Source organism: Nomascus leucogenys, chromosome 3, assembly GCF_006542625.1.
Source record: "Nomascus leucogenys isolate Asia chromosome 3, Asia_NLE_v1, whole genome shotgun sequence".
Classification (NCBI taxonomy): domain Eukaryota; kingdom Metazoa; phylum Chordata; class Mammalia; order Primates; family Hylobatidae; genus Nomascus; species Nomascus leucogenys.
Window position 1 is genome coordinate 74,950,673 of NC_044383.1, and position 25,474 is coordinate 74,976,146.

General features: G+C 44.5%; 1 long non-coding RNA gene across 1 annotated transcript; it reads right to left on the bottom strand.

The window, feature by feature from the left end:
* Positions 1-929: 929 nt before the first annotated feature.
* LOC115832356 lies at positions 930-25,474 on the bottom strand. The gene is made up of 3 exons (XR_004027829.1): positions 25,465-25,474; positions 20,569-20,574; positions 930-1,044 (listed from the first exon to the last, which is right to left on the bottom strand). It is a non-coding gene; the product is annotated as an uncharacterized LOC115832356 (long non-coding RNA).

Below are 25,474 nucleotides of genomic sequence, written 5' to 3' on the forward strand. Positions count from 1 at the left end.
ATTTCTTCTGCAGAAGGCACTGTGCTGGATAGTTTATACGCATTTTCCCATATCATCATCATCATAACCCCTATAAAGTGACATAGTGAAGGATAAGAAGATCACTCAATGCAAATTGACCTAAGCAAAACAATAACAAAATAAAAAGATAACAATGAAAAAGCCAAGGCTAGTTGAGGCACGGCCTGAGCCCTCTGCAGGGCTCATTGTCAGGACCAAGTTCCTCTCTCATCATTCCCTGGCTCCACTTTCTCTGGGTTAGCTCTGTTCTCCTACTGGCTTGTGCCTGACAATTTCAAGATGGTGGCCAATAGCTCTGAACCTTATTTCCTGTCGAATTCAGGTCTAGTGGAGGAAGCTGGCTTGCCTCTGTCTCAGCGTTCTCGGCAAAAGTCTGGCTCTAAGTGGGACTGCCTCAGGCCCAGGGCCCATGACGCATCTCTGGTGGTAAAGTGAGTCTCAGCTGAGAGCAGAGAAAGGGACAGTTCCTAGAGGGAAATTCCAGATGAAGGGTAAGAAGATGCCAGGAAAATACCAGATACAAAATGTATAGGACAGAAAAGCTGAAAATATTCTGGGTGAGGGAAACAGCATAATTGAAATGTGTGCAGGGAAATAAATACAGTTGCTGTGTGAGGAGATAGAGTTTGTGACATCAGCAGAATATGTCACAAACTGAGCAGTGGAGGGGCAAGCTACCTCCAAAACACAGCAGGCCTTCCACCAGACCTGAATGTTCCTGCTAGATTCGGTAGACAATAGAGTCACTGTATGGACTTGGAGAAATGAGGTGAAATGTTATTGTGAGGAAAGGGGCTTTCTGGAACACTAGAAAGGTGGGTGTGGAGATGTGATTCATTAATGCATTTAATGCCCCATCCCCAAAACCTTGCCCTTATTGATGAGTCTTACATAGTATCAAAGGATGAAGCTGATCCCTTATACTGATATCTTTAATTCTCTTTATTGCCTCGACCAATCTCCTCGGACTTCTACCCTGCTCATTTACACCAACCACCCAACTATCAATAAATCTGACTTTGGCTTAAGAGCAAGGAGACCCTAGGGATGTCTATCAACATTCCCTTAAATGAAAGCACATAGACTATTAGTGTGGATGTTTCTGAAATACTGATATAATCCTTGAGATTAAACAGCATGGAAGTTAGCAAGAATTGTGCTTTCATGATCTAGACAGAACGGGACAGTATTGCTGGCAACTCCAAGCCCCCATTATAGATTTCAGGGGCCACGAGAAGCTACACCAAGATTTGTTCTGTGTTCTACATCATTGATCCCGATAAGATGTTGTATCTTAGTCTGTTTAAGACAGGAACTTGACAGCTGAAGGTAGAGTGAGGCAGTCTGCCAGGGAACAGGCATACGTGAAAGTTGGGTCTTTCCCACCAATCTACATCCCAAAGGCAACATCACAGTCATGTCCAAGTAGGAGTGGCACAAGGGCCCTCCTAATACCGTGATCTGACTTTAGAAAGGGTGTCAAGAGGTCAAAGAAGAAAAATATGAGTAAAAAAATACCTGGATACAGACTCGATAGTCCTTCATATGAGACTATGAAATTTTAAATTCTTAACTGTGAGTAATTCTGTTTCTAAAATTGTGCAAAATAGTTCCCCAGACATGCAAATCTGACCTTGAGATAGATTTGGACACGTATGCCGGGACATAATTGGTTTAAAGTTTGTGTTCTTAAGTTTCGTATTTTTCTTGAATAAGACCATAGCATTTTTATTAGCAAAAAGGTAAGCAATTGTTTCTGAAACTCCTACTTGAAGTGGATATACACATATAACCTGACACAGTAGAGTATTTGAGTGTCTCAACTAAATTAGGAAAAATAAGAATGTATAAGGCACTATTTTCAGGATGTTCATGGTTCCGAAGAATATTGAATTAAAATGGTCTCAAGACAATTCAGCTAAAGCATTAAGTATCTGACTTCTGTGTTTTAGACATGCTTTTGTTTGGGGCAGAAATGATCTTGCTGAGTCAGAGCCAGCAGAGACAAGGAGAAGGCTGGCAATGCACCCAGCATCTCCAAAGCTGGAAATCTTAGGAAAATACCTGTTTTTCCTTTATTTTAGGTCACCTTAGGGTCTTGGTGTAACGCCACAATTTCTTTGGTATCTGAGCTTCTGTGCCAAGGGGGGTGATTAGACATCTGTGCCTCTGTATTTTTTTTTTTCAGTAGAATGTAGAGGAATTGCTGTGGGAGATGAACATTGTAGATGTTGGGGAACATGTGAAATTGATAGTACTGGACAGAGGGTACAGTACTAAGCATTGGAAGAGAAAAAGATCAGAGACTTCATTTAAAAATGTCTCTTATGGTGAGAATAAACAAAGGGAGTTGAGAGGGAGGAACTGGGCAGAGGCCCACTGCAGAGCTAGTGCACCATCACCTGTAACACTGGTACAAGGGACAGAAGCAGACAGACAGACAGGGCAAGCAGGACAGGAGAGGGTGGTGGGACCCTAGCCCCTGCCCTCAGTAGAACCGGGCCCCCACATCCACTCAACCTCCCCATGGCAGCCCATGAGTACCCCAGACCTCTCCAAGCTGAATGAGCCAAGCAGTGAGAAGGGGAGGAAGTCCACTGAAATTTAACCAGAAGAAGGAGAAGAAAAAGAATTCACCAGCTTTCAAAAGACAAGAGAACGAGGAGGAGAAGGCTGCATGCTTCAGTGGTACTACTCTTAGCCATGGGTGAGCTGAGCCCCCACCAGGGCCCCACACTTTAGAGAGTCCTGTATGTTGATTCACCTGTGTCTGTTACCAACAAATGCAAAAAATACAAACATGTGACTAGCCATCCAGGGGTAGGAAGTGACCTGTGGCCAGACAATCTGCAATCAAGTCCTCTGACCAAACCATTAAAACATCTAGACAAAAAAAAAACATACTCCGAGCCAGAGGATAGCCTGTGCCAGGACAATAGAAGGCTGGAGGCACAGGCTGTTCAGGGACCCCAAGGCCCTGACGCTGCATTCTTGAAGCCAATGGCCTTCGAAGATATATTCCTCCAGTGAAAAGGCATGGTTGATTGAGTAAGATCTTCTAGAATGGTGAAGTGAGCTCAGGTCTTAGATCTCTGCACAGCAAGAACTGGTAGAGACCTGAGTGTGTGGACAGTGTTGTCAGCAGCTGTGTGCCCCATAAAAAAAATCTAGGGGTCACAGAAGTCACCTAGAGATAGGCCATCTCTTCCTGCCCTGAGTGTTCACCCCACATCTCAGAAGACTTTATATTCTTGGCTAATGAAACCAAGAACATAATGTCACCTCATGGTGGAGGTGGGTGTGTTGGGGGGTGCAGGGGGAGTGTAGGAGGACCTCTTTTTGCTCATCTATAACCCACTTGACACATTACATGCCTTATTTTGAAAAGGTGTTTACCTTAACAAAACAAGCAGGAATGTAATTTCTAGAGCAAGAAGTCAGAAATCTCTGAGCATTATCCTCTATCCATTTCAGACACACTGCTATTCACCGCTGCCTAAAGTGCTTCTGATTCTTTGACTGAAAAGTGAGGTTTAGCTTACAAATATTTTCCCCTTACATCTCATCGGAGGCTGTGAAATTTAACTAGAAGGCATTTCTGATCTCCGATGAAAGGTACTCATTAAGTATAATTGTTGTCATTACCTGAATTCTATTTTTACCTTCCTCATTTTTAATATATAGATGGCACGATGTAGTCCACAAGACCTCCAGCATTAGTATTTTTACCCACTTTCCCACATGCTGCAGGGCCTGTCCTGGGCTAGAAGGTAGGTTTTTCAAAGCCCTGAGTCCCTGGGCACTGGGCCTCATGGTGCCCTGGATCCTGTGCTCTTGTAGGTGGGACTTTCTGGCAAGCATAACATTTCATTCTAAAACAAATACATGGAGAGTTGGCTTGCTGTGGGTACAATTAGTCACTTTCTCAGAATGAGGAGCAAAGGGCTAATTGTGCTGCAAGTGGACAATTGCTACTGTAATTATTAGCCTCTGTAATTTTTCATCCATACATAATTGCACATGCGGACGAGGAGAGCTTCGGCTGTCTTCTTGCAATTCCGCCCATGAGGCTTCCCATTGTTATGCTCAGGGTTTTTTCCACTTTGTATCAGTCACAGTTGGTTGTGCTTTTCCATGATTGTCTTTTTTCACTCTGTAAAATATAAATGCAAAAGCAGTTGTTTAAAAGTTTCTCAGAACAATTTAAATACTGAATCAGCCCTCTAGTTATTTGGTTTGTGTTAAATGTAACTTGAGTATTTACAAAGGCAAGTTTCTGGCTGACGTTTATGGAATCACAGAAAAGAATGAAGCAAGAAACGTCCCCTCAGCTCTCAGTATCTGCTCCTCCCTATAATCTGTGCTCTTCTCAAAGTCTCCAAGAAAAGGAGCTACAAGGCCTCTCAGGGCAACTTCATTTCAGTGTTACGCCTCTAACCTTAAAATGTCCAAGCATGGTATACCCCCAGACTCACTCAAGATTTCAAGGGTCATCAGGGTGGCTGTAAGTTAGTTGTTACTTTCTCTGGATATGATGGAACCAAATTTGTTTTACCTAGGTTTGTAGCCGGAAACCATCATGAAAGGTAAATTCATTTGTTTTAGGTTGACATGCGAAGTTTTTACATGAACTGATTTTTGAAGCAGCTGATATTTCTCACAAGGGATGTGGCCAGAATCCACTCAGCTTCACTTCACTGACAACCCCAAACCCTCAGCTTGTGGCAGAAATGCATCTGGATGATAGAAGAAGGCAAGGAAGAGATGTGCTTTTTTCCAATTTGTGAAGAGGCTTGAGAATTCATACCGAAGGGCATCCCACTCTTCCTGGAGCATGGCTGGGTGTCCTAGACAAACAAGTTTGTCCGGCACCCATGGTGCTGCAGGATTCTCTTCAGATGAAAACTCCGAATACTCAAGAAAATTCTTTTCAGCGTTGTGAACTCTTATGATACAAGAAGTCACAAAGCTTGGTAATGCTGGGAAAGACAAAATTGATGTAAAGAATTTAGGAGAAATCATGCCATTAAGCAATCCTTTGATTTTTTTTCTTGTTCTTTCACTGGTTCCAAATAACAGTGAAACTCATTGAAAGATATAATATCTACCTGCTGAAGTTGAGAAATAGGCTCAGCAAAATCATTTGCTTTTAAAAGTAAACCTACCTGTACATAAGCAGCAAATGTGCACCCGCATGCCTGCAGATCTTTCAGGAAGCCTCAAAATAACATTCAGCTGCTCCCTACTTTATGACCCCTTAGATCTGTGACCTGAATCCCCATCTAAGAATGTTAACAGCCACTGCTGAGATCACGCATTACATTTCCAGCGCCAAAATCCCCCATTTTTTCCGCTCATAGTGAATAGGATCCTAAATGCACCACATTTGCTTTTGTGAGGATGCATTCGCCAGTCAGGCTCAATGCAAGCCCAACTGTTTGCACAGCATTAATAAGGGAGGTGGTAATCTGAAGAGCCTTATTTTTGTCCCTAATGTTCACCCCAAAGGGAAATGTGCTTTTACTAATAATAGAGGATGTGACCAAAAACACTGAGTATATTTATCTGTTCCGAGTTCGTTTGCCAAGGCTGATATTTCCCACCAGAACTCTTTTAGAAAGGCTAAAACAATTAACCTCTTTCTTAGTTGCCCTGCCAAACGCCAAGGTCTGGCAAGTTTTTGTTTAGATGGTTCAACTGAAGACCAGCCTCTCCTACCCTCGCATACAAACCAAGTTGACATGAAATACTGATGAGAAGAGCCAACGTTTGTTGAGCTAAGTGCCAGGCACTGTTCTAGTGCTTTCCATACATTCACTCATTTAATCTTCAGAATGACCCTGTGAGGTTGGTGCCATTAGTATCCCCATTTTACAGTTGTAGAAACTGAGATACAGTGGTGTTAAGTAGCCTGCCCAGAATCACACGGCTGGTAAGTGATGCTGCCCTGTAGACACTGCTCTCTGTATGATGCCACTGTGGAATGCTGCCCCTATATTGCTGCTGTCTTGAGTTTTAAGATGTTGTGGGCTGATCCAGTGCCCTCTGATTAGTTTCAAGGAACAGGGGCCTGAGGAAAAGGGCAGTACTAGCTTTTGCTCATTCCTTAAAACTGAGCTCCCCTTAAGTTTCCTGTTGTCATTTAGTTCATTGGTGATTTGGCTGGAGTTCTGATTTCCAAATCAGATGTGCTAAAAAAAATTTTTTTTAGTCTTCTGGTTCTTCTATATTCACTTAGAAGTCTCTGAATAAGTTTGCAATATGGCACATGTATTAGGCAGATGAGTTCATTATCAGATTATGTGTTTAAAGAAATAACAAGCAACAGGCAAAAGCCAGTCACATCAGCTTCATAACCACCAGGCATTTATCAATGATAGTCATCCAATCTTACTGCTCATTGCTAATTTTCCATGAATGGAAAATTGTCAAATAAGAAGGCATTTATAGGACAGGCTTTGTTCCTGCACACATCTTCAATCTCCTTTGATTTGATCCATTTCCTTATACCATATAATGCTTTTTTTGCTAATCTATATTATAGTTTGGATGTTGCCCCTCTAAATTTCATGTTGAATTTTGATTCCCAGTGTTGGAGGTGAGGCCTAGTGGGAGGTGATTAGATCATGGGGGCAGATTTCTCATGAATGGTTTAGGACCATCCCGTTGGTGCTGTTCTCATGAGAGTGAATGAGTTCTCATAAGATCTGGCTGTTTAAAAGTGTGTGGCATGCCCCGGCCTTGCTCCCTCTCTCCTGGCATGTCATGCCTGCTCCTTCTTCCCCCTCTCCCAAGAGTAAAACTTCCTGAGGCCTCCCCAGAAGCTAAGTAGATGTGCCTGCCCTGCTTCCTGTAGAAGCCTGCAGAACTGTGAGCCAACGAAACCTCTTTTCTTTATAAATTACCCGGCCTCAGGTATTTCCTTACAGCAATGTGAGAATAGCCTAATATAATCAGTATATAAATATCTTTACTATTTCAAAGTAAGTTTTGAGAAGCTCTTGCAATAATTTGATGGTGACTAGCTTGCTGAGATTTTACTTTTATAAACAAAAGCTAAATTTAAAAAAAATTATCCTAGTAAAACTCTTATGCCTTCATTTTTAACACTTTCAGCAAGGTGTGCATAGGTAAGAAACTGAAAAACACGTACAGATACCAAACAAGATTATGTAACATGAAAATGCTTCCCTTGTGTAAAACAAGAAGTCACAGGCAACTTTCTCTACAGCAAATTTAATCAACTGAAGCCCAGGAAAATGCTCAGGGGCTCCAGATATGTGGCCACGTATTTTCCTATTTGCAGTTCCAGGTTGTTAATCCTTTTCCTGTTCCCAAAGCTGGTAAACCCACTGCCCTGCTCCCGGCCACCTGGCCCTCCCACTGCTTTCTCAGAACCGCCTGCTTCCTAACTGAGTGGAGAACAGCATTACTCCAGGTTGAATTAATAGTGGCTTTTACTTTTTAAATAATAGGTTGGATTAATCATCATTTTTAGGCCACAGAATTCTTTCCTCCACAGAAGAAGCTTGTGAACAATATGTAAACATCTCTCTGGTTCCCCAGCCTGTAGCCTTCCAAGTTTTCTCGTCATAACTAATATTGTTTCTCTTCAGAGTAATTTACCCAAGAGGAAACCAGCAATCTGCCTTTAGTTCAACCTTCGTTGGTTTCCAACTAAAAACAAAAGAAGAAGAATCCAACATTTGGCAATGGTCCAGTGAACTGCCTCCCTTTCCAGGAGGGTTTTCAACTGGTGCTGCTGCTCTCTGAGGGCCTAGAGATTGGGATTTTGAGCCATAAACCCTGTTTCCACTTTGTCCTTGGCTTCCTTCCTGGTCCTGAAATGAGTATGTTTAGTGAGAGATCTGCAGATCATGGAAGTTTTTTTTCTCCTCCACTTCAAGCAAAGGAAAGCGCAAAGCCCAGGTTTATCAAAAAGGCAATTTCCAGCAGTACTTTAATTAAGTGTTAACCTTTCTGTGAAGAATTATAAATTGCATTAGAACATAAACGTCAGCTGACGACATTTAAGACCTGAGCTGAACTTATGTAACGTTTCCAATAATAAGTGTGTCTATTTAAGATGTCAGTTAAAAGTTCAAAACCTTGATTTGTGGGCGCCATCAATGAGATTAGATAGAGCCCACACATTGGGGTCTACAGGGAGAATTTCCAGAAAGGTGACAGATTTGGACCAGAATTGAAGCTTACTTTTGATCTGAAAATCAGTTTTCTTTCCATTCTTCTGGGCCTCCCAGGTGTCTGGGAAAATCTTAATAATACTGCATGCGTATACAAGTCAGGCTCAGTCAATTTCACAGTCAAGGTCTATAATGCTCTTTTCCCTTCTTAACAAGCCGATGGCCCCTGACTGACATCCCTTCACCCGGGAGTGATGATATTGCTGGTTCTAATCTCCCAAATTCCTTTCAATCTGCTTACCGGTAGGAAATGGCTTTCTCTTCCGTCTGGCTGACGGATGTCATGAACTACACATTACTTTGTCAGCCCTGAAGTCAGGGCATCGATAACTTCCACGGGGACAAAGTTGATCATAATCTGTTGGTATCCAATTATCTTTTAGAAAATTAGATAAATGTGAAACTCTCCACATTGTCAGAGGCATCACTGAAGGCTCCCTCGCCCCTGGTGACAGCCCACAACAGCAGGACACAGTGAGCGCCGGAAGACGTGTGTGTGTTTGCTTTCAGGCCTGAAGCTCGCCCGACCTGTCTCCCTCCTCTCCATTCCAGGCAACAAACGTCACCCCACAAAGCGCCTTGGTGGCACTCTTCAACCCAAGCAGGCCTGGCAGCCCCCGGAGCAGCTGGCTTTCAAGGCCACTCTGAAATCTCTGGACCTGAGGAATAAATCATTCATCTCGCCCTGGTAATATCTCTCTTTGACAGAGATTTCTGTGACAGAGGCTTGACATTCACCATGTTAATTTTTTCTTTAATCCACGGGTAGCAAGAACTAGCGAGGGGAGTGGGAAGCCCAGCTGACTCTGGAGTATAATTCCACATTGTCGTCACAGCCCACATCAGAAATGACTTTGGCAAAGGAACTAGGTGGGTGTACGGGGTCTCTGAACTGGCCATTGCTGGAAGAGTTGCTCTGGTCCAGCAGGCTCAGGCAGGATCATGTCCTTGCTGGTCACGAGAGAAGCCTGGTCTTCTAAATGTTCACCCAGTGGCCTCTTCCAGTTACTTTTAATTATCCAGGGAAGACTGTCTTTCCCCTGAGTCAAAATTCCCTCTCTGTCTTGCTGTAGTTGACATCATTTTCTTATGAGTGGCTTTTCCTTTCCCCTGCCCTCTGTCAGTCTCTGCTGAGGCTGAGACTAGGTCTGCTGGGAAAGGAGCTCTTGGGTCTGTCCCATTTCCCACCTCTACCCCCTCAAGTGCTTAAGAAGCACCCTTCGGTGACATGGCTCCGTGTGTTTGAGTAAGATACTGATCATTCAGGTACCAGCCTGCCATTTGGGAATTCATATTTAAATCTTAAACTGAGATTTCAGAGTTTGTGAGTTTACAAAGATACAGGAGTAGACACTGCGAAGCTTTGCAACAGTTCTCCATTTCGTACTCAAGAGAAGCAAACATCCCCCAGATAGTCCTCCAGGCCTGCCCCACCACACACACACTACTATGGCACCTCCAAGCTTCTCTTTTGCCCCTCCTCACCTATCTGGCTCCAGCCACGCCACAGCGCCTAAGGCCAGCTCCCACCTCAGGGCCTTTGCTCCAGCTGTTCCCTCTGCCTAGAATGCTCTTCCCCTAGGTGTCCACTGGGCTCACTCCTCCCCCTTTTCACAGAGGCCCGGCCTGACCACTGTCACACTGCACCCTCACACCACCCTAGCCCTCACTGCTGGCCCCCTTACCCTGCTCTGTGGGTTTTTTCTACATAACCACTTTCTACATTCTGCAATGGTTGACTTCATGTGTCAGCTAGACTGGGCCATGGGGTGCCAAGATATTTGGTAAAACATCATTCTTTGTGCATCTGTGAGGGTGTTTCTGATGAGATTGACATTGGGGTGGGTGGGCTGAGGAAAGCAGAATGTCCTCTCCAGTGTGGGTGGGCTCACCCGATCCAGTGGAGGCCCGAATAGAACAAACGGCGGGGTACAAAAGATCTTGTTCTCTCCACCTGTTTTTGAGCTGGGATATCAGTTTCCTCCCATATTTGCACTGGAACTTACATCATTGGCTCTTCTGGTTTTCAGGCCTTTGGACTCAAACTGGAATTACACCACTGGCACCCTGGCTTTCCAGTTTGCAGGTGACAGACTGAGGGACTTCTCAGCCTCCATAATCACGCAAACCAATTCTCTACAATAACTCTCTTTAAATATATGTGAAATAATTTACCTCCTGGGCCTATCCAGAATGTATATACACACATTTCCAATATGATATACATATAGCCTATTGGTTCTGTTTCTCTAGGGAACCCTGACCAATACACATACTCTATAATTTACTTAGTTATTGTGTTTATTCATAATCAATAATGTCTTCCTCAGTGAGAATATAAGCCCGATGGAAGAAATTTTGTTTTGCTTTATTCACTTTTTTTTTTCTTTTTGAGACTGAGTCTCACTCTGTCACCCAGGCTGGAGTGCAGTGGAGTGATCTAAGTTCACTGCAGCCTCTACCTGTCGGGTTCAAACAATTCTCTCACCTCAGCCTCCTGTGTAGCTGGGACCACAAGCACGTGCCACCACATTGGGCTGATTTTTGTACTTTTAGTAAAGATGGGGGTCTCACCATGTTGGCCAGGCTGGTCTCGAACCCCTAACCTTGGCCTCCCAAAATGCTGGGATTACAGGCGTGAGCCACCATGCCCAGCCTTATTTTATTTGCTTCTATATTTCCAGCACCTAGAACAGTATGTAGGTGCTCAATAAATATGTGCTGACTGCCATGAACATGTACACATCAGACCAGTGATGGGCTTCCCAGTCCTACAGAGGAGTTGGAGCTGCAGCGGACCCTCACTGCACCGTGTGCCAGGTTGAAGGGAGCAGTCAGCCACATGGAGCACGAGAGCACTGGGCAGCATCTCTGGAGAGCCTGGACTTCCAAAAGGCTCATCCCCTCCCCGCCATCTCAAACACTCTGTTGTCTCTCAGCTCATCACACCTCTGTGGTTTCCCATAACATCTTCTGGCTTCACTTACAGGCTCCAAACAATGTCTGTCAGACTGAACCTCCTAAATACAAATCAAATCATTCACTCCACACATTCACGGAGGGCCTACTGTGCCAGGAATGCTCTAGGAGCTAGGGATACAACAATGAACAAAGCACACGAAACTCCCTGCCCAGAGAGGCTTACAGTCTAGATGGCACAGCAGACCATAAGCAAGATAAATAAGATGCCCACTGTTCAGGGTGTGCTGAGGAGAGCCTTCCTCGCTTGCTCGAAACCCCTCCTGTCTCTGGGATAAAACAAGTCCCTACGTCCAGGCGCAGACAGCTCTTTCCTGTCGTTCCTCCAGCTCAGTGCTTGCCACATGCACTCCACCTTACAGGCAGCATGGACTTGTTGCAGGTCCCCACCTGGGCCTTGTTCTCCTCCACATCTGTGCCTTTGCATGCACAGTTCCTTGTGTCCGGAGTGCCCTTCTCCTTTCCCTCCACCGTCTTTGCAGTTTAACTTCCACTCAATACCTAGCTTAAGTACCATGTCTTCTAGTAGCCTTTCCCTGTCACCCCCATCCTACCATCTTACCTCTATTTCAGTCAGGGTGCCCCCGTTTTGTCCTTTTCCATATCACTGTGCACATCTCTGTCCCACTGCTTTCCCCACCAGCTTGTAACTGGCTGTTTCCCCATTGTCTGGGGAGATCTTTGACCTTTATAGCTCCTGGGTCTCTGACCCATTGTAGGCAATCCAATATTTGCTAAATAATTTAATGGATGAATGAAGAATGGATGGATCAATGCAAGAAGGATGGAAGAAAAGACAGAGGGTTGGATGAATAAAAGGATTGATGAATGGAAGGAAGAAAGGTGGAGGAAGGAAGGAAGGAAGGAAGGAAGGAAGGAAGGAAGGAAGGAAGTTACCGTCTTCACAGCCTCTGTGGCTCCAGCTCAGGATCTTTTCTCAGGTTCCTGACCCTGCCTGTGATGCTCAGTCCAGCCCTTCTCCATGTTCAGTATAGAAAACACAGCCTTGAACCTCCACTCCCACGCCTCCTGTGGCCCTCAGCCTCCTGTTCTTCCCCTGGATGTCCCCTCTGAAGACATCTCCTTTTCCTCCCCAGAGCCACGCTCCATCAGAATCCCTTTAAATAGCCCCTTTGCCCAGCCCCCATGCTGCTAGAGCCCCCCAGAAGCATTCAGCCACCTCCCCAGATCCTCATATGCCAATTCTCCAGAAACTGGGTGCTTTTAGTGACTGCATGTAGCCCTTCCCGCAAGGCTCCCAGGGCTGTGCCTTTTCCCTCTCTCCTTTTCTTCCCCCTGGGGTAGTGGCCCAGACTATGTACTCCAGAGCCAGGCAGCCTGGATTTGAACCCAGCTGGATTACCCCTAACTGTGTAATCTTAAGCTGCTCACCCATCTCTCTGCCTCAACTCCCACATCTGTAAAAGGGGGCAATAGTGGCACCCTCCTGATAGGGCCATGTGAGGACGAAGTGGGGTGATGCACGTAGAGTGCTCAGAGCAATGCCTCGTGCACAGGAAGGGCTCTGCTGGTTTGCAATGATCATGATCCACCTCAACTTTTCACAAACGCACTTTTTACCTCTAAACCCACCCACTGGTGCCATTTTTGGCATTATTTCTTACCAGCACACCTCTGCGTTTTCTGTTTCTTTTAATTTAGGCAAAGCAGAAGGTTTCTGTGAACTCACATAACTGGGAACAGAGAAGCTAGAGGAGCCCAGCCAGGTCCCCTACCCCATCCCCACCTTGCCTGCTTGTCAGATTGAGTGTATTCCTCTGCAGCTGGGCTGTGTTCTGGAGCCTGGCCTGGCGTCTGATGCTACAATTACATCTTCACATCTTTGGTCCTGGGGCCTGCCCGGAAATGGTCTGTTTTTTACCCTCCCCTCAGCTCTTTGAGGCAGCTCATTTCCCAGCTAAAACAACTCACAGCAACTAGGGAACAGCCAGAGTGGGGTGGATTAGAAAGGTCACAGACATTTTTCAGCACAGTACTATTTGATCCTTTTCATTTGCATGCATGTATTACTGTGATTAAAAAACTTAAGCAAAATAAAATGTTTCCTCTCAACTGGTAAACAGTTGAAAGACAATGTAACTGAAAAGCAGGGCCAGCCCAGGTTTCTTTTTTTAATTGAAGTAAAATAGACATAACATAAAATGTACAATCTTAGTCATTTTTAAGTGTAGAGTTAAGTGGCAGTAAGTGCACTCACTTCGCATTGTTGTGCAATCATCACCACCATCCATCTCCAGACCTTTTTCATCCTGCAAAACAAACTCCATACCCATTAAACAATAATTCCCTGTTTCCCCCACTCCTCTCCCTAGCCCCTGACAACCACCATGCTACTTTCTGTCTCTATACATTTGACTATTCTAAGTACCTCATATAGAGGGAATCACACAGTATTTGGCCTTTTTGGGACTTTCTTATTTCACTGAGCCTAATGTCCTCAAGGTTCATCCATGTTGTAGCATGCACTGGAACTATCTTCTTCTTCTCCTTCTCCTTCTTCTTTTCTTCTTCTTTTTGAGACAGGGTCCTGCTTTATTGCCAAGGCTGGAATGCAGTGGCACGATCTCAGCTCACTGCAACCTCTGCCTCCCAGGCTCAAGTGATCCTCCAGCCTCAGCTCCCCAAGTAGCTGGGACCACAGGTGCACGCCACCACACCTGGCTAATTTTTGTGTTTTTAGTAGAGACGGGGTTTTGCCATGTTGCCCAGGCTGGCCTTGCACTCCTGGGCTCAAGCGATCCACCTGCCTCAGGCTCCCAAAGTGCTGGGATTACAGACATGAGCCACTATGCCTGGCCTTCTTCCTTTTTAAGGCCTAATAATATTCATATATATGAGAATACACATAAATAAATATATAGTAATATGAAAATGTGATACCTTTTTTTAATCCATTCAAGTATTGATGGACACTTGGGTTGCTTCTACATTTGGCTATTATGAATAATGCTGCTATAAACATGGGTGTACAACCAGCTCAACTTTTAAAAGTACATGTTTGGGAGTTTCTCTTCATTTTAGTATAAGAATGAGGAAGCAAAGGGAGGACAGGGGCTATGGTCTGAATGTTTGTGTCCCCTCAAATTCTTATGTTGAAACCTAATCACAATGTGATGGTATTAGGAGGTGAGGCCTTTGGGAGGTGATTAGGAATGGGATTCAAGCCCTTATAAAATAGGTCCCCAAGAAAGCTCATTCACCCCTTCCTCCTTGTAAGGACACAGCAAAAATGCATCATCTATGAACCAGAAAGTAGGTCCTCATCAGACACTGAATCTGCCTGCACCTTGATTTTGGACTTCTCACTTTCAGGACTGTGAGAAATAAGTACTTGTTGTTTACAAGCTGCCCAGGCTCTCATATTTTGTTATAGTAACCAAACAGACAAAGACACCAGGGCCTCCGGGAAACAGGTTATCAGGCTGTATTAGTCCATTCTCATACTGCTGTAAAGAACTATCTGAGACAGGGTAATTTATGAAGAAAAGAGGTTTACTTGACTCAGCTCCACAGGCTGTAGAGGAGGCATGGCTGGGGAAGCATCAGAAAACTTGCAATCATGGCAGAAAGCAAAGGGGAAGCAAATACATCTTCACATGGTGGAAGGAGAGAGAGAGTGAGAAGGTGGAGGTGCTACACACTTTCAAACAACCAGATCTCTTGAGAACTCTATCACGAGAATAGCACAGGGAAAATCCACCCCCATGATTCAATCACTTCCCACAAGGCCCAACCTCCAACATTGGGAGTTACAATTCAACATGAGATTTGAGTGGGGACACAGAGCCAAACCATATCATTCCGTCCCTGGCCCCTTCACAATCTCCTGTCCTTCTCACACTTCAAAACACAATCATACCTTCTCAACAGTCCCCCCAAATTTTAACTCATTCCAGCATTAACTCAAAAGTTCAAGTCCAAATTCTCATCTGAGACAAGGCAAGTCCCTGCTGCCTGTGAGCCTTTAAAATAAAAAACAAGTTAGTTACTTCCAGGTTACAATGAGGGTACAGGCATTGGCAAATGCCCTTATTCCAAAAGGGATAAGTCAGCCAGAACAAAGGAGCTACAGGCCTCATGCAAGTCTGAAACCTGTCTGGCAGGGCAGCTGTTAAATCTTAAAGCTCTAAGTAATCTCTTTTGACTCCATGTCTCACATCCAGGCCATGCTGATCCAAGAGGTGAACTCCCAAGGCCTTGGGCAGCTCCACTTTTGTGGCTTTGCAGGGTACAGTCTCCACAGCTGCTTTCAGGGACTGGCATTGAGTGCCTGCAGCTTTTCCAGGTGCATGGTGCAAGCTGCTGGTGGGTCTACCATTCTGGGTACTGGAGGATGGTGGGCCTCCTCTCACAGCTCCACTAAGGCAGTGCCCCAGTGGAGACTCTGTGTGGGGGCTCCAGCCCCACATTTCCCACTCCCGTTCACCACCCTAGTACAGGTTCTCCATGAGGGCTCCACCCCTGCAGTATATTTCTGCCTAGACATCCAGGCATTTCCATATACCCTCTGAAATCTAGATGGAGGTTCCCAAGCCTCAACTCTTGTCCTCTGTGCACCTGCAGGCTTAACACAATGTGGAAGCCACTGCACCCTCTGAAGCAATGACCCAAGGTATATTTTGGCTCCTGTTAGCCACAGCTGGAGCTGGAGATGCCACAATGCAGGGCATCATATCACAAGGCTGCAAAGAGCAGCAGGGGCCCTGGGCCTGGCCTACAAAGCCAATTCCCTTCTAGGCCTCCAAGCCTGTGAGTGGGAGGGGCTTCTGTGAAGGTCTCTAAAATATCTTGGAGACATTTCCCCTGTTGTGTTGGCTATTAACAATTGGCTCCTTTTGTGCAAATGTCTGCAGCCTGTTTGAATCCCTCCTCAGAAAATGTTTTTTTTTCTTCTACCACATGGTCAGGCTACAAATTTTCCAAACTTTTATGCTCTACTTCCCTATTAAATATAAGTTACAGTTTCATATAATCTCTTTGTTCATGCATGTGAGCATATACTGTTAGAAGCAACCAGGCCACATCTTTTTTATTATCATTATTAATTTTAAAAAAGTTTAGAGACAGGGTTTCAGCATGTTGCCCATGCTGGTCTCGAACATCTGGACTCAAGCAGTCCACTCACCTAAGCCTCCCAAAGTGCTCGGATTACAGGCATGTGCCACTGCATGCGGCCTGCCTGGCCACATCTTGAAGGCTTTGCTGCTTAGAAATTTCTTCCACCAGATACCCTAAATCATCTCTCTTAAGTTCAAAGTTCCACAGATCCATAGAGCATGGGCACAATGCTGCCAGTCTCTTTGCTAAAGCATAGCGAGAACGACTTTTACTCTAGTTCTCAATAAGTTCTTCCTCTCCATCTGAGATCTCCTCAGCCTGGACTTCACTGTCCATCTCACTATCAGCATTATGGTCACAACAATTTAACAAGTCTCTAGGAAGTTCCAAACTTTCCTTCATTTTCCTGTCTTCTTCTAAGCCCTGCAAACTGTTTCAACCTCTGCCTGTTACCTAGTTCCAAAGTCACTTCCACATTTTCAGTTTTCTTTATAGCAATGCCCCACCTCTCTGTTATGAATTTTCTGTATTAGCCCATTCTCACACTGCTATAAAGAACTACCTAAGGCAACTTATGAAGAAAAGAGGTTTAATTGACCCACAGTTCTACAGCCTGTACAGAGGCATGGCTGGGAAGGCCTCAGAAAACTAACAATCATGGAGAAAAGTGAAGGGGAAGGAAGCATGTTTTTACATGGTGGCAGGAGAGAAAGAGAGAGTGAAGCAGGAGGTGCTACACACTTTCAAATAACTGAATCTTATGAGAACTCTATCATGAGAAAAGCAAGGGGGAAATCTGTCCCCATGATTCAGTCACCTCCCACCAGGCCCCACTTTCAACATTGGGAATTACAATTTGACATGAGATTTGGGTGGGGACACAGAGCCAAACCATATCACACTGTCATCCCTGGCCATCAAATGGCTCCACCCTTTGTATTCTGTTTGGGTGCTCTCTGAAGCAGGGATTAGTATCCTCATTTCATGGCTGGGAAATTGAGGCTCAGAGAGGTTAAATAAGCTGCCCAAGATAACACAACTAGAAAGGGGCTGAGATTCAATGCAGGTCTGACTCTCCAGCCCAAGACCTTTTTGCTGCCTCCTTAAAGTGGGGTCCAAACTGGAACTGATGTATGTGAAGATGATGGAAGGCAGGAGGCTGAACTCTTCCATCTCTCCCTCCCTTGTGCTTAATGGACAAACATCATTTTTTGAGCTGCCAGTGGAGAACAAAGAAAAGTATAGAAAATTGAGCCTAAAGGATCCAGAGATGAAGCCTGACTCAGACCAGAACACACTTAACTACTTAAAACAATGCTGAAAGAGAGGAAGAAATTTCAAGTCTGCAAGGAAATGCTAAGCTAAAGGGAACAACGAACCAAGAATTGTTTCAAGGCTGCTGAGTGGACAGCAAAATGGCAAATGGGTTTTAACAAGGGGAAAATGCAAGGAACTGCACTTGGAGAAAATCACCCAAACTGGACTTAATAGGAGGATTGCCTTGAACTGGTAGCATTGCTCCAGCAAGGGTCCTGAATGAATGTGGGCTGTGCCAGAGGACACAGAGCTGCCCCCGGCCCCTCTAAAGAAAAGGATACGAAAGCCACTGGGCAGCACTGGGAAAGGCATTGGTCACAAAGTAGAAAACAAAAGTAAAACAACAATGAAACTCTTACCAAGGTTAAAGACAAGGTTTTCACTAGGAGAATGAGGGAATACTAGTGTGGGAGAGTCGTGGGGTTTTTTTTTGAAAATGTGATGCTGTCCATTGCTGGCACCAAAAAGGTCAGGAAGATGCTAAGCATTCTCAGAGAGGGCTCGGCGAGCAACTGAGAACATGAGCCCGCCTTGAACCTGCCCCTGGACCTCCCTTGTGGCATCTCAGGAAAGCAGCATGAATGTGACATGGGTGCAGGAGAGGAGGTTTGGCCACAGAGGTCCAGGCTGAATCCTGAGAATTAGTTCAAGAGCCTGGGATTTTCACAGCACAACACTCACCTTGAGGGTCTGAGTTCAGAGAAGACAGTGTGTCCTTGGACAAGTTACATCCAGGAGCCCCTCTTCTGGCCTGGGATTTATTTTATGTCATTCATCCTTGTGTTTGAGCGGACAAGAAGAGGAGGGGATTGAAGTGGATACTCTCACACACTAATATTCAGTCTTGAAGAATCTTTGTGGAGTTTCTCTCTGAGATAGACTTGGTCCAGGATGCGGCCTGTCACCCGGGGCATATGAAAACCCCCAACCCATGCACAGCCGACTGGCTCCAGATCATAGGTCCACAGCTGCAGGGAGAGTGGTCCTAGGCTGAGCTTGGGGCGGGGTGGGTCCATTCTCAGGATCTTGCCTTTGAGACACTTTGCTGAAACTTCTAAATCCAAAGATTCCCTTCTAAAGCAAGAGCCTCAGGTGAGGATGATTCTCAGAAGAGTTCTTAGGTTCTCAGAAGGGTCAGAAGTGGAGGCCATGACTTCCTGGACTCCCCTTACCTGAGTCCACGTGTCAATACCACCACTGTCCTTGTCACTGACCACTTAGAAGCAAGGCTTTTCCTGGACCCTGGGTCTGGCACACGAGCCCCCCATAGCCCTGGTCCAGGAGCCACACCCTGAACTCTGCTGTAGATGGCCTCATACTCTGTACTCAGTCCCTGGGGAAAAGACCACTTGTGACCTGTTGGAGCTCCAGTTTGGGAAAATAGAAGGGAATAAGTGCATGAGACAGGAGGGCACAAGGGCACACTGGGGAGTGTGGAAGGCAAATTATGGAGAAAAAGCCTAGGCAGCCAGTCATGCTCCCTCGCTCTCAGCAGTGACTGATAGGAGGCCCAATGAGTTGTGCAGCTCCCACACTGCACAAAGCTGCCCACAGAGGCAGAAGCTGCATGTGGAGGTTGCTAGCATAGCCTTCAGGTCTAGTGCAGGCCTGTGCCTACCCTGAGGATGGGGATTCTTTCTTATTCACTCAGAGATGCAGCATGCATGAGTGGACAGCCCTGAGCTTCCACACAGGGGACACTCAATACATATTGCTGGTGCAACTGGGAGACAACCTATGAACATGAGTTTCCCTCCTTCTCCAGAACACACAGTTTACCTGCAGTGACATGCGCCTGTGCCTGGGCTTGGGAGGCCAGCTCTGGCTCAGTGAAACCACATCCTTGGTTAGCAAGTGGGGAGAACGTTATACAGGTGCTATGCTTGTTCATCCATGGGGCAGGTACTTACCTGATAGCCCAAAGACTGGGCATCAGGCCTTTGCCTTCATCCAGAGCCTAACGTGGCAGGAACCCCACATGCAGAACAGAGCCAGGTCTGACCAGGGCAGCCTGCCCCCGCCCATTCCCACCCACAGGCACAAGAATCCCTTATTCCCATTAACCAGCCATCTTCCAAGGAGCAGGGGACAGTGCCCTCCCCGTGGCCACTCCGTAGGGATGACACATAAGAACCATCCAAAGTGCAAGGGGATTGACCCCTGCTCCGCAGCGCTCTTTCGGCTTAATAGGAACAGCTGGTCGGTGAAGTGTTTGTGAGCAATTTAACAAGACTCAAACAGCAAGAGGCATCTGCCAATAAATCAAAAGGGAGTGCCTGGCTAAATGAGGCTTAATTTAAATCCGTATCTGGAGCCGGTAGAAGAGCCTCATTGTGCCTTCCAGTTGCATCCATACCAGCAAGGCCTAGGCCAATTTGGCATGGGCTGGAGCTGAGTCCCACAGCCGCCTGTTGGGGGGCGATGGTCCCCACAGGAGGGAGCTGTAAAATCAAGCCAAAGTGCCAAGAGGAAGGTAGAGGAAGAAAGGAATGAGATTAAATGTCATTCCTACCCTCACAGAAATAAAACAAAACCAAAGAACTTCATTCCATTTGGAGGTCATAAAACTCGTAATGGCCACCAACACCTCCAGAGTGGCCATCCCCATGACTGCAGAGGGCAGGACCCATGCGCAAGAGCTCAAATGAGCCTGGCAGGGAGAAGAATATGTCCTATGGAAATGTCACAGTCAGAGCCATGATGCCACCCAGGAAAACAAGAGCTGCTTCTTTCTCATTGTTTCCTCACACAAAGAGCTAGACACAGACTGCAACCCATAGACAAGCCAAGAGCTTCAAGAAAGCTCTCCGCCTCCCGCTGTGAACTGTGAGCTGTGCACAGCCTTGCGTTTCCCGAGGCAAATACCCAGGCCTGAATGGACTTGATTCTCCCCTCCCCACACATCCCATTTCTTTTTAAAATCAGGGCCTTGGACTGACATCAGGCAAGAAGCTGACCATTGCTTAACCTATTCCTATTGCATGTGCATGTCTGGAAAAAGGAGATACAGGAGCTGAGCCACGAGTCACCACAGATACACCCTTCAAGGGGGATAGACTAGCCCAGTTGCCCTCCTCCTAGGTTCTATTTCACTAGGGCTAGGGGTGGCTTCCGTGTGGGCAGGGTCTCGGGGGTATAACAGGGAGCTCAGTTCCCAGGACCCACTGGGCAGGGATAATGGCTCAGAAAGCAGCTGTGGAAGAAGACGACCCCTCTACCAGCTGATGCCAAGAGTATGGCTTAACGTTGACATGCATTCAATCAAATATCACCCCCTTATCCATCCCAAGGCCAAGTCTGTCCCTTCTTATCTACACATTCCTCTCAGGCATGCATTCCAACTTTGTCTTTCTTCAAAGGTTCCCTTGAAATCAGCGTATGTTCATTAGGAACAAGACCTGCCAGAGCCACCTCATGCCCTTTTGAAGTAGGTTTCAAGGCTGACAGGCTGGGGCAATAACTAACTCAGGAGTGTATCTTTTGGGAATTGTGTTCAACTGCTAGGTAAAATGAAGAGGAAATAGAAGTTTATTTTCCTCTCGCATGAAAGTTTCCCAGTGGGATTCCTGGGCTGGCACGGCAACAGGCATCCAGGACCAGGTGCCTTCGATCTTTTGGCTCTGTATCTTTAGCTGCTGGCTTTCAGCCTGAAGGTCGCCCCATGAGCAAAGACTGATGCAAACACCAGCTATCACATCCAGATTTCAAGCAGGAGGTAGAGGGAAGGGAGGGGCAACAACCATGATGACCAAAGGCACTTCCATGCTTTTGCTTTTTTTAAAGACAGGGTCTCATTCTGTTGCCCAGGCTGGAGTGCAGTGGCATGATCATGGCTCACTGCAGCCTTGACCTCCCAGGGTCAAGCAATCCGACCACCTGGGCTCAAGTAATCCTCCCATCTTAGCGTCTCAAGTAGCTGAGACCACAGGTGTGTGACAGCACATACAGCTAATTTTTAAATCTTTTGTAGAGATGGGGTTTCCCTAAGTTGCTCAGGCTGGTCTTGAACTTCTGAGCCCAAGCAATCTGCCTGCCTCAGCCCCCCAAAGTGCTGGGATTACAGGTGTGATCTACTGCGCCCGGCCTTTATCACCCTTTTTTTTTTTTTTTTTTTTTTTTTTGAGATGGAGTTTCACTCACTCTATCGCCCAGGCTGGAGTGCAGTGACGCAATCTTGGCTCACTACAACCTCCATCTCCTGGGTTCAAGAAATTCTTCTGCCTCAGCCTCCTGAGTAGCTGGGATTACAAGTGCACACCACCACACCCAGCTAATTTTTGTATTTTTAGTAGAGACGGGGCTTCACCATGTTGACCAGGCTGGTCTTGAACTCCTGACCTCAAGTAATCCACATGCCTTGGCCCCCCAAAGTGCTGGGATTACTTTATCACCACTTCAAAGATGAGGAAACTGAGGCTTACCCAGCAAATGGCAGCTCCAGAATCTGATGAAGATTTCCCAGAAGACAGGATCCTTATCCCAGTGAGAAGGGACACATAGAAAAAAGCAAGCAAATGCACCACAATGTTATAGCATCTGCGGGAGCCCTGAGGGGAGAGTTTTTAGGGTAATGAAGGGGGTACAGATTCGCCCTCGATTCTGACCCTAGGAGTTTGTCCTGGACCCTCAGTCTTCCTAAGGATAGCCCTGACATCTATGGACACTTATACAGGTATGCATACCAAAATAATAAATAAATGACATTTTTTTCCACACATATTGTTTATGCTTAGTAAACATGGGCTGATAGGTCAAAATTCGCCACAAAGTTCCATAACACTGGCTTTCAGTGAAGTAAATGAGAGGAGCAGGTGAATGAAGAAGGGTTAAAGATTCTTCAGCACCTGGAAAAGAGAGGCTCAGCTTCTCTCACACAGGTATTTTGGGCAAGACAGTGTTTGCTTGCATTGCTCTCAAGGTGTTCTTAGAGGAATTGGGTAAATATGATGGTTCAAAGTAAGAGAGGCCGGAATATTGCAGGTCTATATGCAGAGTAATCATGAGAAATTGCTCCTGCTCAGTTTTTTGTTTTGCTTTGTTTTTCAGTTTTTATTTTGAAATTACATTGGACTTCCAAGAAGTTGTAAAAATAGTAGAGAGTTCCCATGTACTCTTCACCCAAACTCCACGAATTATAACATCTTACATAAATAACTATAGCACATTATCAAGACCAGGAAAATGATATTGGTATAATACCAATACCCAAACTACAGACCTTATTTAGATTTCCCTATTTTAGCACACAGACCTATTTATGCAGACACCATTATAATCAGGATAGAGAAGTATTCCATCACCAATGTGAAATCCCTTGTGCCACCTTTTACAGTCCCCTCGCCAGTCATAGATCTGTTCTATATTACTATAATTTTGTCACGTTTTAAATGTTATGTAAATTAAGTCACATGGTATGTAACCTTTTTAGTTGTTTTTTTTTTCTTTTTTTTCACTCAGCAAAATGCCCTTAAGGTCCATCCAAGATCCAAAATGCCCTTAAGATTGCTTCTTGCATCAATAGCTTGTTCTATGTGACTGCTAAGCAGGATTCTGGGGTGTGGATGTGCCACAGTTTGTTTAACCATTTAGCACTGAGTGACATCTGGGTTGTCTCCAGTCCTTATGTTATGAACACAGCCACTATAAATGTTCATGTACTCCTATAAACATTTGTGTATGGGTGTTTGTATGAATATAAGCTTTCCTTTATCTAGGATAAATAACCAGGAGTGTGATTGCTGGGTCATGTGGTAAGTGTATGTATACCTTTTCAAGACAATGCCAAACTGTTTTCCAGAGTGGCCATGCCATTTTGTAACCCAACAGCAAAATGTGAGAGTTCCAGCTGCTTCACATTCTTGCCAGCAGTATGTATGGTCAATATTTTTTATTTTAATCCTCATAATAGGTGTACGGTAGTATCTCATCATGGTTTTAATTTGTATTTTTCTAATGGCCAGTGATGTTGAACATCTTTTACATGCTTATTTGCCACCCACTCATTCTATTTGATGAAGTGTCATTGAAATATTTTGCCCATTTATTGATTGTATTGTTTTCCTACTGTCAAGATTAAAGAATTCTCTTTTTATTCTTGTTGCAAATTATTTGTCAGATATACAATTTGCAAATATTTTCTCCTAGTCTGTGGCTTGTCTTTTTATTCTATTAACGGTCTCTTTTCCCTAAAAAAGTTTTGAATTTTGATGAAGTCCAATTTGACAATTTTCTTTTATGGATTGTGCTTTTGGCATCTTGTCTAAAGAAATCTTCACCTAACCTGAAGTTGCGAAGATTCTCTACTATATTTATTGCAAATAAATTTTAGTTTTACGTTTCACATTTAGATCTATGATCAATTTTGAGTTAATTTTTATATAAAGTGTGAAGTATAGGTTAAGGTTCCTTTTTTCCTCTGCCTATGAATGCCCACCAATTTTTCCAATAGCCATGTTGAAAAGACCATCTTTCTCTTTGAAGTGCTTTTGTACCTTTATCAAAAATCAGTTGGTTATACTTTTATGGGTCTATTTCTAGACTCTGTTCTGTTCCATTGATCTGTGTGACCATCCACAGCGTTACTGCTGCCATATAGTTAGTCTTAAAAACAGATAATGTGATTACTCCAACTTTATTTTTCTTCTTCAAAAGGTTTCAGCTATTCTCTACTGCTTTTACATGCACATTTTAGAGTCAACTTGTATGTATCTACAAAAATCCTGCTGGGATTTTCATAGGAACTGCATTAGAACTATAGATCAATTTTTGAGAGAATTGACGTCTTTACTGAGTTGAGTCTTTCAATTCCTGAATGTTTTATGTTCTCCATTTATTGAGTTCCTTGCTTTGTTTCATTAGCCTTTTGTAATTTTCAGCATACAGATTCTGTATCCTAAGTATTTCAATTTCTGCAGCTGTTATAAATGGCATTTTGTTTTTAATTTTGGTTTTCAGGTGTTCGTTGCTAGCATATTTAAAAAAAATAATTGATTTTTGTGCATTGACCTTGAATCCTGCACCTTAGTAAACTCACATTTTAGTTCTAGGAGCTCTTGTGTAGATTATGGGACTTTCTACATACGTGATTATGTTGTCTACAAATAGGGAAAACATCATTTTTCTTGTTTATAGTATATCACTACTTTCATATATTTCCGGATTCAATTTGTTAGCATTTTATTCAGAATTTTGTGTTTATAGTCATGTAGAACACTAGTCAATAGTCTCTCTCTCTCTCTCTCTTTCTGTCCACATCTGGGTTTGGTATCAGGGTAATACTGGCCTCCTAAAGTGAATTATGGAGTACTCCCTTTTCTTCTACTTCTGTAAAAGATTATGTAAAAAGTGGTGTGATTTCTTCCCAAAATGGTTGATAGAAATTGCTAGTACACCTGGAGATTTCTTTTCCAGAAACTTTTAAATGATGAATTCTATTTCCTTAGTAGTTATTGGACTATTTAGATTATCTGTTTTATATCAGGTGAGTTTTAGTAGTTTGTGGTTTTTGAGAAATTGGTTGTTTGATCAAAGTTGTCAAATTTGTGTGTATAGAGTTGTTTGTAATTTTCTTTTATTATTCTTTAAGTATCTATGCAATCTGTAGTAACATCCTTTTTTTTTTTTTTTTTTTTTTGAGATGGAGTCCTGCTCTGTCACTCAGGCTGGAGTGCAGTGCCAAGATCTCGGCTCAGTACAACCCCCACCTCCCGGGTTCAAGTGATTCTCCCACCACAGCCTCCCGAGTAGCTAGGATGACAGGTGTGCACAACCACACCCAGCTAATTTTTTTTTTTTTTTTTGGTAGAGATGGGGTTTCACCACATTGGCCAAGCTAGTTTCAAACTCCTGACCTCTAGTGATCCACCCATATGAGC